Source organism: Ambystoma mexicanum, chromosome 1p (genome assembly GCF_040938575.1).
Source record: "Ambystoma mexicanum isolate Mex_15411 chromosome 1p, UKY_AmexF1_1, whole genome shotgun sequence".
Classification (NCBI taxonomy): Eukaryota; Metazoa; Chordata; class Amphibia; order Caudata; family Ambystomatidae; genus Ambystoma; species Ambystoma mexicanum.
The window spans coordinates 818091208-818107273 of record NC_090921.1 but is presented as its reverse complement, the minus strand read 5'-3'; the positions used below and the strand labels follow the sequence as shown (position 1 = coordinate 818107273).

At 44.5% G+C, this 16066-nt stretch overlaps 1 pseudogene; it reads right to left on the bottom strand.

The window, feature by feature from the left end:
• Positions 1 to 2001: 2001 nt before the first annotated feature.
• Positions 2002 to 16066, bottom strand: part of LOC138513725 (WASP homolog-associated protein with actin, membranes and microtubules-like) — a 77654-nt pseudogene continuing 63589 nt past the window's right edge.

Sequence of the window (16066 nt, the reverse complement as noted above, 5' to 3'; positions counted from 1 at the left end):
ATTAACCCAACGTGGCGAAAACTGTTGAACAGAAGCCTACTAATAGCTAAAAGGGTCATATTAATGAGATGGAAAAATATAAAACCTCCAACAAAGGAGGACTGGAATAGAGACATGATGTGGGCCAATGACACCGAAGAACTGTACATAGACTCAGTAATGCCCCCCTCTAAACCCAGGAACATATGGTCACGGTATAAACAATATTTGGCAGAGCTAGCTGATCAGGAGAATCCGAGCATATAAGAATGTTAACCAGTGTATGTTGTACACTCGCAAAATTGAATGTTACAGATGTATGTGCATAACCTGTGTGAAAAGATCAATAAAATGTATTAAAAAAAGAAAACAAGCTGAAAACACACACACACACACACACAAGTGGTAGAACAATGTGAGAAACCTGAAGTGTCTCACCCTCTAGTCCCCGGGGATCTATCATCCAGGTGGCCAGGACATGGCCATCGCTTTTGGATCCAGTTCCTGGGGTTGGACTAGTGCAGGAGGATCACCTGGATGAGGGGTCTTCAGGGAGTGGAAGTGGGACACCGGAGGTTGTGATGCAGTACCCCCTTCCTAATAACACCTTTTCCCCATCCTACCAGGTAGGATACCTAGGAATTCAACCCCTGCCCCCTTTTCCGACACAAACTATTTCTCACAGACAGTTCACTGGACTAACACCAGAGCTGTATACCTGACATGTCTCAACACCATGGACAGGCAAGGTCAGGCAATTACAGATTATTACACACACCTGACTTCCATCACACTTCCCCACATGAATAAAAGGTGGAGCACGAAATCACACTCAGAGCGAGGCAAACTGCATGAGTAAACAGCAGTTCCAAGATGGTAGTTTAGTGCAAGGAGAAAGACGGTGAGACAAGAGTCGCAAGGAGGGAAGTACCCGTGACCTCTAAAGACCGTTACTTTCTTGAGCATTGGAAAGTAAGAAACCGAAGACCAGGAACTAAGGCTGATCAAACCTGCACAGTGTCGGAGGTACCCGGGGCACCCTGTGTCGATAAATAACCAAGGCGGGGAGGAGTGATTGCAAACCGCAACATTGCACAAAGAGAACAGTGTCTGAGGCGTTTGCAAAGAGCAAGGCAGATAAAATTTGAACTTTACAATTGAACTATTGGGAGGTCAAGAAAAGAGACCATACACAGAGTGGTCCAGCGCCACGTGGATGCTCATTTGAAAGTCTCTGTTAGGTATCCAACTGATGCTGAATGTTAGTAAAAAGAACTTTGAGATCAAAGTGGTCATGCACAAAGTCAAGATAAACCCTGTGCACATTCAAAAGTCTTCGATAGTTTAAAGTACATCACAATTGGTCCGAACCCGGCTGAGGGAGACTAATTGAGTGAAGGAATGGGATCTGAGCCTAGCTGAGGGGCATCTGGGGTGAACCGTGAGTCGCCCGAGAAAGAATTATCTGAACTTAGTTTAAAAGGGATGTGAGCCTGGCTGAGGGGGACCCAGGGTGAACACCCAAATTGAATACTGGAACAAGAAAAATAATGTGTTTGTGTTGTTTTTGTATAGCAGGCCCTCTGTGTCAAGAGACTTGCAAGAAGTAAAGCAGCTTGGACTCAGAAGATATCGAACTGTGTAAATGAAACTGTATCCTCATGCCGCAGAAGCCAGAGTGCGTGCTTTGCTTGAATGAACCACCTTTTCCTGTGCTGAAAACATGGGGAAGGAGGCCAATGGCCAGAACATCCTGACTTATCATTTTATGAACACCTCTCTCTTTTTCATGGCCATCATCCCAAAATATTTGTAAATTAGTAGTAGTATAAACTCTTTTAATTTGACAAAACTCCACTAGGACTGCATTATTATTATTTGATGGTAGTAGCTCGCTCCCATTTGTAGATTTAGGTTTAGAAAGGTGTTTATCTCACCTTTGTGAAAGTTCAATAAACACCCTTGAACTGTGAAAAAAAAACTCTTTCTTCTTCCTATCTTCCTCGTCCTTCTGATTTTGCTTTATTTGTATACTGTGTGATGCTGATGGAACTCATGGATGTTCTTTTCGGACTGATGCAGCTTCAGCTTCAGCTTTTGGGTTTCTTTGCATTGATCACTCTTGTGCCTCAGATAATCTCTTCTTGCACAGATGTTTCCTCGTTTAGATTCCAGACGCTGAGCCTTTGCTTTAAGGGTTTTTAACTCTACTGATTCAAAATAATGCTGTAACACCTTCAGCTCAGTTTGTTGAAGTTCTTCTGGATTTTCACTTATATCATAGTAAACAACCTCTTCCTGCTTCTCCTTGATCTGTTGCCTTATACTTTCCTGTTCTTATGAGGAGTCTCTCCTCATGCTTTAGTATCTCAAACTGAACATCATATAGCTCCAATAGCTCTCAATTCTGCATCTCCAGCTGGTCAATGGCATCCATGTTCTGCTCAGTCTCTGCTAGCCTCTCCGTGCTCCTCTGAATTTCCATCTTCTTGTAGTTTAAACACAGCTCTCTTGCCCTCACATGTTGGAGGGTCTCTTTGGCCAGCATAGACTTAAGCCTCTCCAAACATGGCACTGCAGTGGCCCAGGCATTGTGGCTAAATCGCTTCTCGTACATCTCCATCTGCATTGCAGCCAGAGCCTTCACGGTCTCTCTAAAGTAACCAACCGCCACATCTTGAATGGAGGTCACAGGCTGCTCAGCTCGTCCAGCCCACTTGTCAGCCTCCTCTCCAGACACTCTACCCTTTTGGGGCCTAGAGCATCCATTTTCAAAGACGTCTGGATCTTCAGCTTGTATAACACTGCATGCAAGTTCTCACATGTCTCTAAATGGCTGCATTAAATATTAGTACAACTCTGTTGCCACTGTAACTAGTTTCTGGTATACTTCATCTTCTTCTCCATAAACCTTTATCAGAACCACCATTTTGCCTGCATATTTGTGTTTATGGAGAATGTTCCTGAGATCCTCTTTGGCTCGGGTCACACACTCCTCCAGGCAATATCTACGGAATTCCTGCAGATTCTCAAAATATTCTCCTGAGTCCCTCTGTTCCTCAACAAAGAGCAAGTCTAGCAAGATGCTGCGTCCACACCATGGTCTAAAAGGATGACTTTAGAGACCATTCTGGGGTCATCTGATGATCATCGAACTACACTAGAAGTCATTCCCACATCATCAGACGACATCACGCTGTAAAAGTCATCAGCAAATGTCTCCGAATGGCAGGTGATTATTTGGGGATGAGCTTAGGATGACATAATGAATATGCTAACATCATCCCTTTTTTAGAAAAACTCTTTGTTCCGGATGCTTTTAGGATGACTTGCTGATCACTTCAAGAGATTGCATGTTTGTCCCTGATGATTTGGGAATGATTCTGGGAGGACCTGCTGATTACTTCAGAACATCAGAGTTTGTAGGAAGATATGCGGCCCAATACAGATTGTCATTTTGTTTTTGCTTAGTTGCACTTATGCTGAATGACCCCCCACTGTGGCAAGAGTAAAGCTTGAGACTATGTTGGGCCAAAGTGGAAGCCAGAGGCCTGAACATAGCATGCACCCCCTGGGTGAGAATGCTTTGCCATCCCAATCAAACGCAGGTACCCAGGACCCTGACAATCCCCAATGTGGCATGGGTAAAGCTTGAGACTATGTTAGGCCAAAGTGGAAGCCAGAGGCCTAAACATAGCATGCACCCCATGGGTGTGAATCCTTTGCCTTCCCAGTCAAAAGCAGGGACCCAGCACCCTCACAATCAATACATTTCCATGCTGACTGCACCAATATATGCCAGTATTCACAGGTACTCCTTCACACGGTACTTATGTTTGCTTTGCGCATAATCCAATAATCAAAAACCATAACCAAAAGGACCTCCAGGATAAAAAAAACAAAGGAAAACACATAGGATCCAAAAAAGACAGAAGCAATAAACAAAAGGAACCACAAAGTCCCATCAACCAAGGTCTCAACTACCCACAACCTACCAAATACAAGCAACAACAACCCACAAACAGCAAAGACTAAACTCAAAAGACCAGGAAAAACACCAATCGAAAGGGGACACCCACTCAAATGAACACAACCCACACATCATGCCTCGCCACAAGAAAGACAAAGAAGCCAGAACAGACAACAGAAATAATAAGAAAAACCAAACCACTCGGGAAGGCACCGACCAGCATGATCCCACAACCCCAAAAAACTTGACAAACATCTGAGATGGCCTAAGGAGACATACAAATATCAGAGCAAAGACAGACTACATTGCTTGCAACCTGTCCACATACGACGTGGTAAACAAAAACCGCACAGCAACAACGAACCGACAGCCAACCAGCGTCACAAATACAGACCCAACCAGGACACCAAACAGAATGTGGCAACTATTAAACCATCCCAACCCGGTCTTCACTATGGACATACCCCAACCAGAACAAGGGTCAAATTGGAATACATCACACTCTACACTACCCTATATCACCAAGACTGGAACAACAGAGGGGTAGCTACCCTATTTACCACCCAGAATGAACTGGAACAAACCAACCCTGCCATAAACCTTATCGGTCTACTCGACAAAGCGACTGACCAAAAAAGAAGCACCCCACCCAAAAGACTCAGCCGGGGAAATCCCACCTGGAATGGAAACCCAACCATCAACACATCGGTCAGAACAAACAAGACTAATAACAACACAAAAGGGAATTTAAGCAAACTGCACTGCAGCCTCCTCAATGTTAGATTCATGGCAAAACACTCAACAGAAATCAATGACCTAAGCAAAGGAGGCACAGATGTTACAGAAACCTGGCTATCGGACAGCTATAAAGCCATCCCGAATGAAGCAATACCCAACAATTAGAAATTTATACACGCCAACAGAGAAATCTGAAGAGGAGGCGGAATCGCAATAATACACAAAAAACACGCCTGAGCATTTCCAATCATCACAACCAACACTGAAGACTATGAATCCCTCCTAATTAAGATAGAACTCAACGACAAATCCAACATAGTATGCCTCCTGATCTACAGACCACCTTCTTACAACCCCAACTTTGCAACAAAACTAGCGGACAAGGCCACCATGTTATCAACCCACCACGATAACCTAGTCATACTGGGACATTTCAACATATGGTTCAAAAAAGAAAATGTGTACACAGCAAAATCACTCTGCGCACTCCTGGAAACCTTGCAGTTCAAGCAAATAGTAAATGGATCCAAAAACGACGCCAGACACACCCTGGATGCAATTTTCTGCAGGGAAGAGCTATGCACATCAGCGCCACCTACACCAATGCTGTGGAGTGACCACTACTGGACACCATTCTACATCACACCCCAAACCCGCTTACTGGCGGGGAAAGAAATACTCCACACACCATCAAGAAAAGAAATTGTAAGAACTTGTGCCTGTAGGCCCTAACACACCTTCTAGACACAACCGCACCCTTTCGATAGAGATCCCAACGATACAAACATAGATACAACAGAAGACACACTCAGCAATTGGATCACCAAGGCCCTTGACCAATTAGCACCAGCTAAAACATTCAAAGCAACACCAAAAAACCTGGCAGAAAAATGGTTCACAGAAGAACTGAAAAAACTCAAAATATAACAACCGCAAAATGGAAACAAAATGGAGAGAATACACCAGACAAGACAAAATAAAATACCAAAGACAACTCAAACTGTACAAAGCAGCAGTCCTCAAAGCAAAAACACTCTATTACGCCACAAGAATAGAATCAGCAAATAATCCACAGAAAGAACACCTCAAAATCATCAAAGATAAAAAAACTCTTGCTGCACAAATTCCATCACCCCTACACAAACACTTTGTGACAAAATCACCAACCCACTGAGAGCACAAATAGACAATACAGGAGACCATCAACCTAGCCGAGGCAAATACAACCACAGACTGAAAGATTAAAAATATCAAGGCATACTACCACATAATAGAAATAGGCCAGTCACAAGGTCAAAGTTACAATTGTATTTATTAGCAAGTGACCACTTGGTTCTCAAAACCCCACAATGTGTGCAAGCAGACACTGTGAGATGAGAGACTACTGAACATTCCAAAAGTACACATATTTATACAAATTCTTCACAGCCTTGAACACATCGTCCAGCCCCTCTTCGCATAATACATAACCTAGGGTTTGTGACCTAACTACATAACTAATTCATATTTAAACATCATTGCATAGTTTGCTGTTTTTCATCAAACAATTCACATGTTTTCCAAATACAGGACACAAGGTAACATTCCTCATTTTGCTCATATTTGACTAGCATTTATTCTTTGAGCTTAAAGTCAGTTAGTTCCAAGGAGAGAAAACAAGGATTTCTGAAGAAGAGCACGTTCAGCTATTCATTATTCTACTTTACTGTTTGAACAGAGAAGGCACTGTTGGGACAGGTGGCACCTAAATTACTGATTAGTACAGCTTTTGTTTAGCTTCAATGTTCTTCAGTACAGGATAAACAATCCACCTTAGCAGCTTCAACATGCTTACCTAAGTTAACATCATAAAGCAGCACAAAGTTCATCTTGCTCTGTTGAAGCCGAAAACACAAGTTCTGAACATGGAACAGTGTGGAGTATTACTATCCACGCCACTGCGCCACATTGCACCTCTTTGCCAATGGGGGAAGGAAATTGCCAAGAATGGAGTCAATAACCCCTCTGCGCACTAAGCCTGCAAAATTGTGCAGAGTTCATAACCCACCAAAATAGCTGCACGCCTTGCCAAATACACCGGCGAAGTGGTGTAAAAGCAGGCATCACTGTCATCTGTCACGGGAAACAACCCCACAGAATGGTTAAAATTCGAAAATGTCCCTAAATACAGTTTCCTAGTCAAGGGCAACCTTCAAATTGCTGTTATGGCGCTAAATTCAGTTAATGTTCCCAGTGAATTATTGAAAGGAGAGTGTGCTGGAATCTTGGATCCTCAAGGTAGTCAGAGGAATCCAGGCATCACAGCCTGACAACTGCCTAAAGAAATTGGCTTTAAAACTTAGCTGAAATATATTTCTTTGTCCTGAAAAGTTGCAAAATCCACTATTTCAAGTATTTTGGTGAAGGGCTAATTCTTTTAAAATGGTTAAATCCTTTATACTCTGTACTTATATTTTATATGTGAACTGAAAAGATTTGAATGTCCAAGAACCCATTCTGAAGCCAATCCACATGTGAATTCTGATCTGACAGGGCCTGGCCTGGGAAAACTGACATCCCCGGTTGACACTCCCTTGAGAACATGAAGACTAATGGCTGTTAATGGGTCACGCATAATCCCAGCAAGCCACTCAAAGGGGCTGCAATTAGACATTTGTCTGCTGACTGACCAAAGAACAAAGGACATGCTGCGAATTGGCCTCTGCAAGGAGGAGCAGGATGTGGGGGAGGTTTCTCAGTGAACTTCAAAGGACTGGCCATCTGCTCACTTTGGGAAGCAAGACAAAAGAAACCTGGTCTGGATTTTGAAGGGAAATTACTTGTTTTTGCCTCAGAACTTTATTACATTTAGCATGACAGCCAAAATAAGTAGACCAGTGAAAAATACAAACTTATAAACCTGAACTCATGCTAGACAGTTGAAGATGTGGTAGGAGTGTTCACTACATAAGGAAATAAAGATACACTAAAACACTGATTGTGGCAAAACTATTCATGTTGCAAGCTTAAAACTGTATGTACACGATCCACTGATCAGCGCCCAGAGGTGTATCGAATTACAAATGATGAATCCAAAGTGTTCCAGGTAAAATTGACAAAGACCCATAAAATGATCAATACAGCTCTCATAAAGATAGAAATTGGATGTAAATGTAGACAATCAAATGTGAAAAATATGTGTCTAATTTTATGAAGGTATATAATGGTAGAAATGGACATTTGTGCAAAAGTATGTTTTGGGTAAAACTCCAGGTGGGAGTTCCCAAATCCTGTCATAAAATGACAACCCTGTTTAAGCTGCCAACCAAAACGAAGCGCACGCCTGTAGCCACTCACAGATAGGGGGGTGTGTTCTGAAGTTCTGCCCATGCCATAAAATTTGTAATCGATACATATAGGAAGGGCACTACACATAGACACTCTTCACTCTGCTTCCAGAACACCCTGCTTCCAGAACCCACCCAGATGTCCGTGCAGCACCTTATTCCAGAACTCTTCATTTTGTAGCTGACTCCAGAATTCTTTGAGAGATCCAGATTTCCTTGCAGAATCCAGACTCTAGCATTGCAAAATGATTGCTATCCTGACCCAATTGCAAAAATCCCAGACCTGAAGGGATTTTACTTCAGCTTGGCTGGCTACTATTAGGCTTGCCCGCTGAAAACTTGTATCCGGCTATCTACCGCGTCCAGTCACCAGAAGGGGCTCTTCCGAATCCAGTCTGAGCTGCAGTCCAAACTTGACCAGAACCGCGCCGCTGACCCAAATCCCTCCAGAGGTGCCTGTTTGCCGGTGGACCTGCCCAATCTATGACCAGATCTGACGGTCCAATTTAATAACTTATTCTGTGAGTATTAATAGGAAGAAAAGTTGATTACTTTTCTCATCTGAAGAAGTAGAGTATCCACAGAAGGCGGGTTATGCTGATCACGTGACTGTAAGATTCATCTGTGGCATTCTCTTTTTCATAGTCATAATCTATTGCAATCAACCCATCTGTCTTTCAAAGTGCTTTTCTGTTTTCCATCCTCGCGCCTATTTTACAAAAACAACCTTTACTAAAAACCTCTATAACTCCCTCAGTTATTATGATAGAAATGAAATTTCAACTCCTACTTGTACCTAACATCCTAACAGTGCAATTCTCCCGTTATAGCGAATATCGCACAATGAAAAGTTTGCTGTGAATTACAATTCTAAAAGGTTTTTACACGTGTGAATTAGCTTTAAACTGCTCCCATCTTGGACTTTGAGATTTCAATTGTTTTCTTTTGACTAAACCATTGTTTGTGATTGTTTGCAACTGTTCAAAGCGGCTCCCATAGGAATTTATAATAATTTAAGTGTTTTTGACCACTATTGTTTTTTTTTATTCAGTCAATTCTAAAGACAATTTCAAAGCCAATCTGACAGATGAAAAGTCAATTCCGTTTTTCTCTTGTGTTTGAAGGGGGAAGGTGGGAGTGATATTCTGTTTGATTTGAGCTATTCCTGAATACCTGCTCTCTTCTCACATCTATTCATTGCCTATTGGAGGGTTGAGGGGTTTTGCAGGGGGAACCTCTAACCATAGTGCCATCTAAACCAAACCAACAAAAAAGTATTATTTTCTGTGCTGCATTTATTTTATGCTCATTCCTTGATTCCCAGTGCGTTAAAGATACTATTCAGTGTTCTATCACCCCATTGATGATTGTTGTTTACCTATTAAAATATATTGTGATTGCATTTTACATGTATAAATAAATATTTACCCTTAACTAGCCTGATTCCTGGTTCAGTGTGACCGGGGGGCTAGGGGGGTCTCAGGAGAAGGGTGTGATATGAGTGGTATATCGTTCAGAATATTGAATTTATAGACAAAAATAAATAAGGGCTTCAATTGCACACTACATGCTAGGCGAGACTTGGGTGTGTGCCGGATTGAAATCACTTACAGCTTGGGGGCTTGTCACGCGATCCTGAATTAGACATACCACTCATGACAGTCTAACACAGCGTGCTAGCCAACGGGGTACATACACCTTGTTGGGTTACCATACTGTGCTACACTGTATAAGCACCCCTCAAAAGAAATACTCAAAGGCATTGGGCCTATTTGCAAAAGTAAAGAGATAAGCCAGAAGGAAATTAATATTTCTGGAATGGCGACCCCAGTGGAAATGAATACTGCAAGGGAACACCTACTGCACAAATTGTTTGTCAGGGGTGAATGGCCAGAACAGGACGAACAGGTATGGCTGCACGGAATAAAACAAGAAATCACTGAAGTCAACCTTAATATCTGGCAGGACAAGTGTCCATTACATCAAGCACTTTGCGAGCTGTACATGGCCCCAAAAATAAAAGAGGAGCAATGTAAAATTGCCAAAATAGCGGCCTACCTGTAGCTCCACATAGGAGTCATACAGGAAAAGTACACAGACCATGTAGATTTCACAAAGAGGCAAGGGGAAGCACTGCAGAAAATCCAGAGCAATCTGGACTCTGCAGAGCGAAGGCTCCAAGATAGCAAAGAATCTGAAACAGAGGCTAGGCAGTATGCCACCAAACTCCAAGAAGATCTGGCTCTCTTACTGCAAAAGAATGCAGAGCAAGACACAGAGGTACAGACACTGCAAAAAGAGTGTCAGGAAAGGTTGGACTCCTTAAAACAGAGTCAACAAAAGCTGGAGCAGCAATTAACTTTTAACAGAGTCTGTGCAGAACAGTTAGTTATCCTACAAGACCGCAGAGACAAATTGAAAGAAGAAAATAATAAATTAATTATTAAATATCTAGTATCCCAAGCAGAGTTTGATGAGGAAAGTCAGAAATCTGGTGCCTTTAAAAAACAGAGGGACGACCTGGCTGAGCAGAGGGGCACTCTAAGTCAGGAGAGGGACGCCTTAGGCCAGGAAGTCAGCCATTTCAAAACATAATTAGAGGAAAATCACCTAGCCCTTCAGGAATTTGGTGAAATTAAAATTGATTACAAAAAGCTACTAGAGCACACCATGCGGGTTGAGAATGCTTTGGAAAAGAGCAATCAGACTAATATGGACCAAACTCAGGAGGTGAGTCTCTCACAGCAAAAATTGGCCCAATACTCCCAATTCAGGCAGGAAGCACAGAGAGACAATGAGGTTCTCTGTGAAAACAATGACAGGCTCCATAAACAGATAGTCATGAAAGAACAAATCATAGAGACCACTAAGGCCTTAATAGAGGTGCAAAAGGGTGAGATTTTGGCATGTTATCAGGGAACAGGGGCTGAAAGAGATGAGGTAAAATGGGAAAGAGAAACCCCTGAGCATAACCTCAGGACCCCTGGCATCAGGGACTTTAATCCCTTCAGTTCCATGGACTCTGCCACCCCCATGTCCACTGGCTCATATGAACCAAGGGCCACGGGAATGGTAGATTTCAACATAATGGGAAATATGGCACCGACAGATCAGCGCCTCTCAGAAATGGATGGGCGGGAATCTATGTACAGGTTCCTAAATATTAGGGCCAGCCTCTCTGATCAGGGAGACTCCATTGAGGGGAGAATCAGAGAACTGGATCCTCAGAAATACCACCTACCAAGGGATCAGTCAGTCAAATTTGGTGGGGAATTCCATTAAAATAGGCCCACAAATAGCATCTTAAAAACCTCTTCCCAGCTAGGACAGTGGGGCGGGGGAGCAAGGGAGAGTCGGAAGACTCTTCTGAGCGCCACAGGTTTCAAGAGACTAGGCCCCCACATTCTGCAAGCCATTCCCAAGCCCGCAGAATCAGGGAGAGCCTAGAGGATCAGACAGCCACCTCTGGTAGCAGTGCCTCTGAGTCAGAGGATGAGTGGACAAGGGTGACCAAAACTAAAAAGGCCAAAAAAAAATTAAGAGGGCCCTATTGAAAGATTCACTGAAGAAAATCAAGGCTATTCGGACCATCATAACGCCCTACCATAAAAATGCCAAATATTCAGTTTGGGAGCACCTCGAATTGTTTGAGCAAATGATGGAGACTTTCCACCTGAAGGACAGCCCAAGCTGTATTCAGTATGCCAAGTGGACATTTTCACCTGAATACTCCAGCTTCTTTGCGGGGCTGGAGGATCAGAACCATTCAAGATGGTCCACCTATAGGGCGGCCATCTTAAAGCATTTCTCAATACACAGAAACCCTCAAGAGGCCCGCAAGGCGGCCTACAAACTGCAATGTGGGGAAGACCAGGCCACACAAGAATTTGTCTAAGAGCTGAAATGTGCCTTTGTGCAGACCACCAGGAGGGTGCGCACAGACAGTAGGGAATTTATCAATACCTTCTTTCACGCCCTCCCTAAATACATTATGACACAGCTGGTGAGGGACTTTCATGAGAAAAGATCACCAGACTGGTCATTGAACAAGCAACTCTCATCTACGAAGTGCAGAAGCCAGTAGAAAATAAAAGTGCCAATAAAAAACCCAAAACCAACCAACACCCCTGCTGCTGCTAAGGTGGCGGAGGTGAAGGTTGCCCCCATTTTAGATCTGGAGATGGGGGGGCCTAAAAACATCCCTGCGCAAAATCCTACCAATCAAAGACCCAGACGGCCCTCAGGCCAATCCCAAACAGGGAGTCAGGGAGGTAATCCCACAAATGGGACCCCCAACTCCCCTGACTACATCAGCCCCCGTTACAAGGGCAACAGACCCATCCTGGGCTATGTGTGGACTCCCCCAGCCTCGGGGGGGGGAGGGGATCCAACCATGCAGCTGCCAACCCAGGAAACTTCCCTCCTCACTTTCCCCAGGAGGACAGTAATTCCCCAAACGCCGGGTTGAGTGTTCTTCCCCGGTACCCGCCAAACATCAACCCCCAAAACAAACCTTCTTTCTTTCCCCACTTTCCTGAGCCCAGACAGCCCAATCCAGGAGAGGGGAGGCCGAGGCTGGAGGGGTAGCAAAACGATCCCAACCAAGGGTATTATGGGAGAAGGGACAGTTACCCTTCCCGTGATCAACCAAGGGCAGACCAGAGGACCCCGTACCAGCCAGAGCGGGTGTCTCAACTGGAGCGCCAGGTCCAGAACTTGGCACAGGATCTGGGTCGCATGCTGAGGGCTCAACAGAACCCTCAGATGAGCATGGCAACTCAGAAATCCTCAAATCAAGGGTCTGGTGCTCCAGAGCAATGACGGGGAGAGTACCCTGACAACCCACCAGTTCCCAGGGAGGAGGCACAAGGGGAAGGGGGGGTGTAAAGCCTTAGAGGAAGCTTCCTTCCACACTTGTGAAAAGCCCCTGGAAACCCAGGAACCGGAACCAAACTCTCCTGCCCCCGAAAGTCTGCAACCTAAGGAACAGAGGGCAGGGAGGAGAAATAAAGAGCCTAAAAAGAACGATTTTGTGGAGGACGTTCGAATCTTCCAATTTGAAGGAGAGGGGTCCTCAGAGGATTCTGGGAAAAGGATCTTCTCCTTCAGGGATCGGGGAACTCCTCCCAAAGAAAAATGGGTCCCAAGAGATCCTGATGAAGGCTGGGGAGATGTGGGGACCGAGTTAAAACCCCCCATCATCAAACCACAGAATGACCAGCAAGAAAATCACCTTGTTCAAACCAATTCTGGTGACTGCCTCCAAAATGGGGGGGCAGGGGGGAGGGAGCCCAGAATCAGAACCCGGGGAGCCCAAAACACCCCCCCATCTCCAACTGTCACCTTTTTCTTACAGGTTCCCAAGATCCCAAACAAAATCCTGCCCAAATTACCCCTCTGTCAGAATCCAAAGCAAAGATATTAACCCACCAATTGGCCAAAAATGCGCATTATCTTTGCCCCCTTGAGGAAAAGGAGGGAAGATTTTATGCCCCGGTCCACATACAGGGGCAATGTACATTTTTGGCACTGGTGGACACTAGATCTCAAGCCACCCTCTGTCAAAAAGGGCTTTTGATCAGCTGAATTCGGGAAGGGGGGAGAAATACCAAATCCCTCTCACCCCTCTTCCTGGACAACTTCAGAACTTCAATGGGAAGGAGATTCCTGTCGAGGGGACTGCGGATTTAGACATTAAAATTGGGCGACACAAGGTTAAGCACCCGGTCATAATTGTGACTCCAGAGGGCACACCATGTTTACTAGGGAATGACATCCTGCGTAGATTGTCTCCCCTCATAGATTGTTTAAACAAGGTCCTCTGGACCCAGACTAACCGACCAATAAAATTAAAACACAGTGTCAACCATGTTAGTTTAAATGGCACATGCCACGTGGTTGAACAAAAACCTGACCAAATTGAATTCCATTTTCAAAACAACCAAATCCCTGACGTGACAGTAATTGCAGTAGGACAACAAACTGGTGATGGGAAGTCCTCTCTATTTCTGAAAATCAACCTTCCTTCAAGTCTCAAGTGGCATTCCACACTGGAAGGGAATACTCTGAAATTCTATACAAATTCACAATCAGAAAATCCCACTGCTATAAACCAAAATGGTGAGAAATCAGCTCAAAGCTTGGCTGACATTCAGAAAATTGGAGAGCAGTTGTTCATCCCTATTCAATTAAATGAGGGGAAGGACTCTGTTCACGCCCGAGTGTGCGTGAACAACGGTAAGAGCTTCATCAGCGAGGCCATGTTCCGAAAACTCCCAAAAGATCCAGCCATTCCCACATTTCAACTGTTAGACAAATGGGAAATGGACCTGAAAACAATCAATTCTAAACAACTCCTTGTGTATGCTCAAAATTTCCATAGGCAACAAGAGCATAGTCCACAATTGTTGGGTTGTGCGAGATGTCCCTGCTGCATTTTATTTAGGCAGTGACATTTTCAATCGCTTTGCCATTAGTTTGGACCTAATAAACTTCAAAGTCTGGTCCCGATTAGCGGGTAATCCCATGGACTTTGATGACCCAGAGAAAGCATTTCAGTCAGCTCAACTGCTGCCATATGCAGTTGAAATTCAGATTGGAGAGGAAGTCACCATCCCAGAACAGACCCGACAATTCTCTCTTGAAGTAGAAATTAAAAGAGGACAGAAACTGAAAAATCCTGACACCGATGTTCATCTCATTGCTCACTTCCAAGAGCAAGGGTTGGGGTTAAACCCAACACCATTAGTCAATACAGAACACAACACCATTCCAATAGAGGTGGATAACAGCGACCTTAGGAGTATCACTCTGGGCACAGGCACCATTATTGGAATGGCGGTTGATGACCGACATCTTTCCATAGATTTAGGTAACAAACTGATAGAACCAATCCCCAATGACTGTGTTGACAGTGATAGCGACAATGACACAACACTAGACAGGATCTTCACGCGGCATGGGGGGAACTTCCTGCTGTACTCTTCCTGCCCTTATGGTAAGGAAGGTGTGACCTGTGACTTCAGGAGGGATGAGGTGATCTTTCAAGTCCACCAGGACTGCCTTCCCCACCTGAAGCCATCAGTCCAAGTCAGTACTTTGATCAGGGACTTTTCCACCCAGCTGGGGAGGCCGCTTTGATAGCCAAACCAGAAGTCTTTCCGGGCTTCAGGCAGATGGTTGAAGAGAGAGTCAACCTAGCTGATGCCTGTGAGACTCAGGAGCAAAGGCAAACATTGAAACAAGTTTTCTTAGATTTTCAAGACCTCTTTGTGGTGGACTCATATGACTGTGGTTGCACCAACATCCACACAACAACAATTCCCATGGACCCTGGCATGACTTGAGTGTTTGTGAAGCAATATCGCTTGCCTCTCGCATCAATGGAGTGCCTTACTGAAATAATTAAGAACCTTGAGTCCCGTGGGATAATTCGTCCAGTCCACAGCACCTTCAATAATCCGGTGCTGGGGTTTTGAAACCAAACGGCCAGTGGAGACTCTGTGCTGACCTAAGGGAGCTCAACAAACAGGTCCATACTTCCCGATGGCCTCTTCCCTACATTGACCAAGGGCTGGCCCAGATCCATGGGTCAAAGGTATACACGGCCATTGACCTGACCAATGGGTACTGGACTGTACCTGTCAGTAGGGAGGACCAATACAAGCTGGCCTTTACCTTCGGGGGGCAGGAGTACACTTGGACCCGGACTCCCTTCAGATACATCAACTTCGGCAATGAATTTAACATCTTTATACATAAGGCCATTCACGACTTGGGTGAAAGGGGTAACCTGGCCTATGTAGATGATGTTCTAATCAAAAGCTCAACTGTGGAGGAACACATAGCGGAGATCCGTTATGTTCTGAACCAGTTGATGGCTGCTGGAGCAAAACTCTCTTTCCAAAAGGCACAGTGGTGCAGGACCCGTGTCAATTTCTTGGGGCATGAGATAACTCTTGAGGGTCTCTGTTCCCAGGAAAAGAAAGTAGAAGCGCTCCAGAAAATAAAAGACCCCACAACTCTGCGGGATCTAAGGAGCCTCCTTGGACTG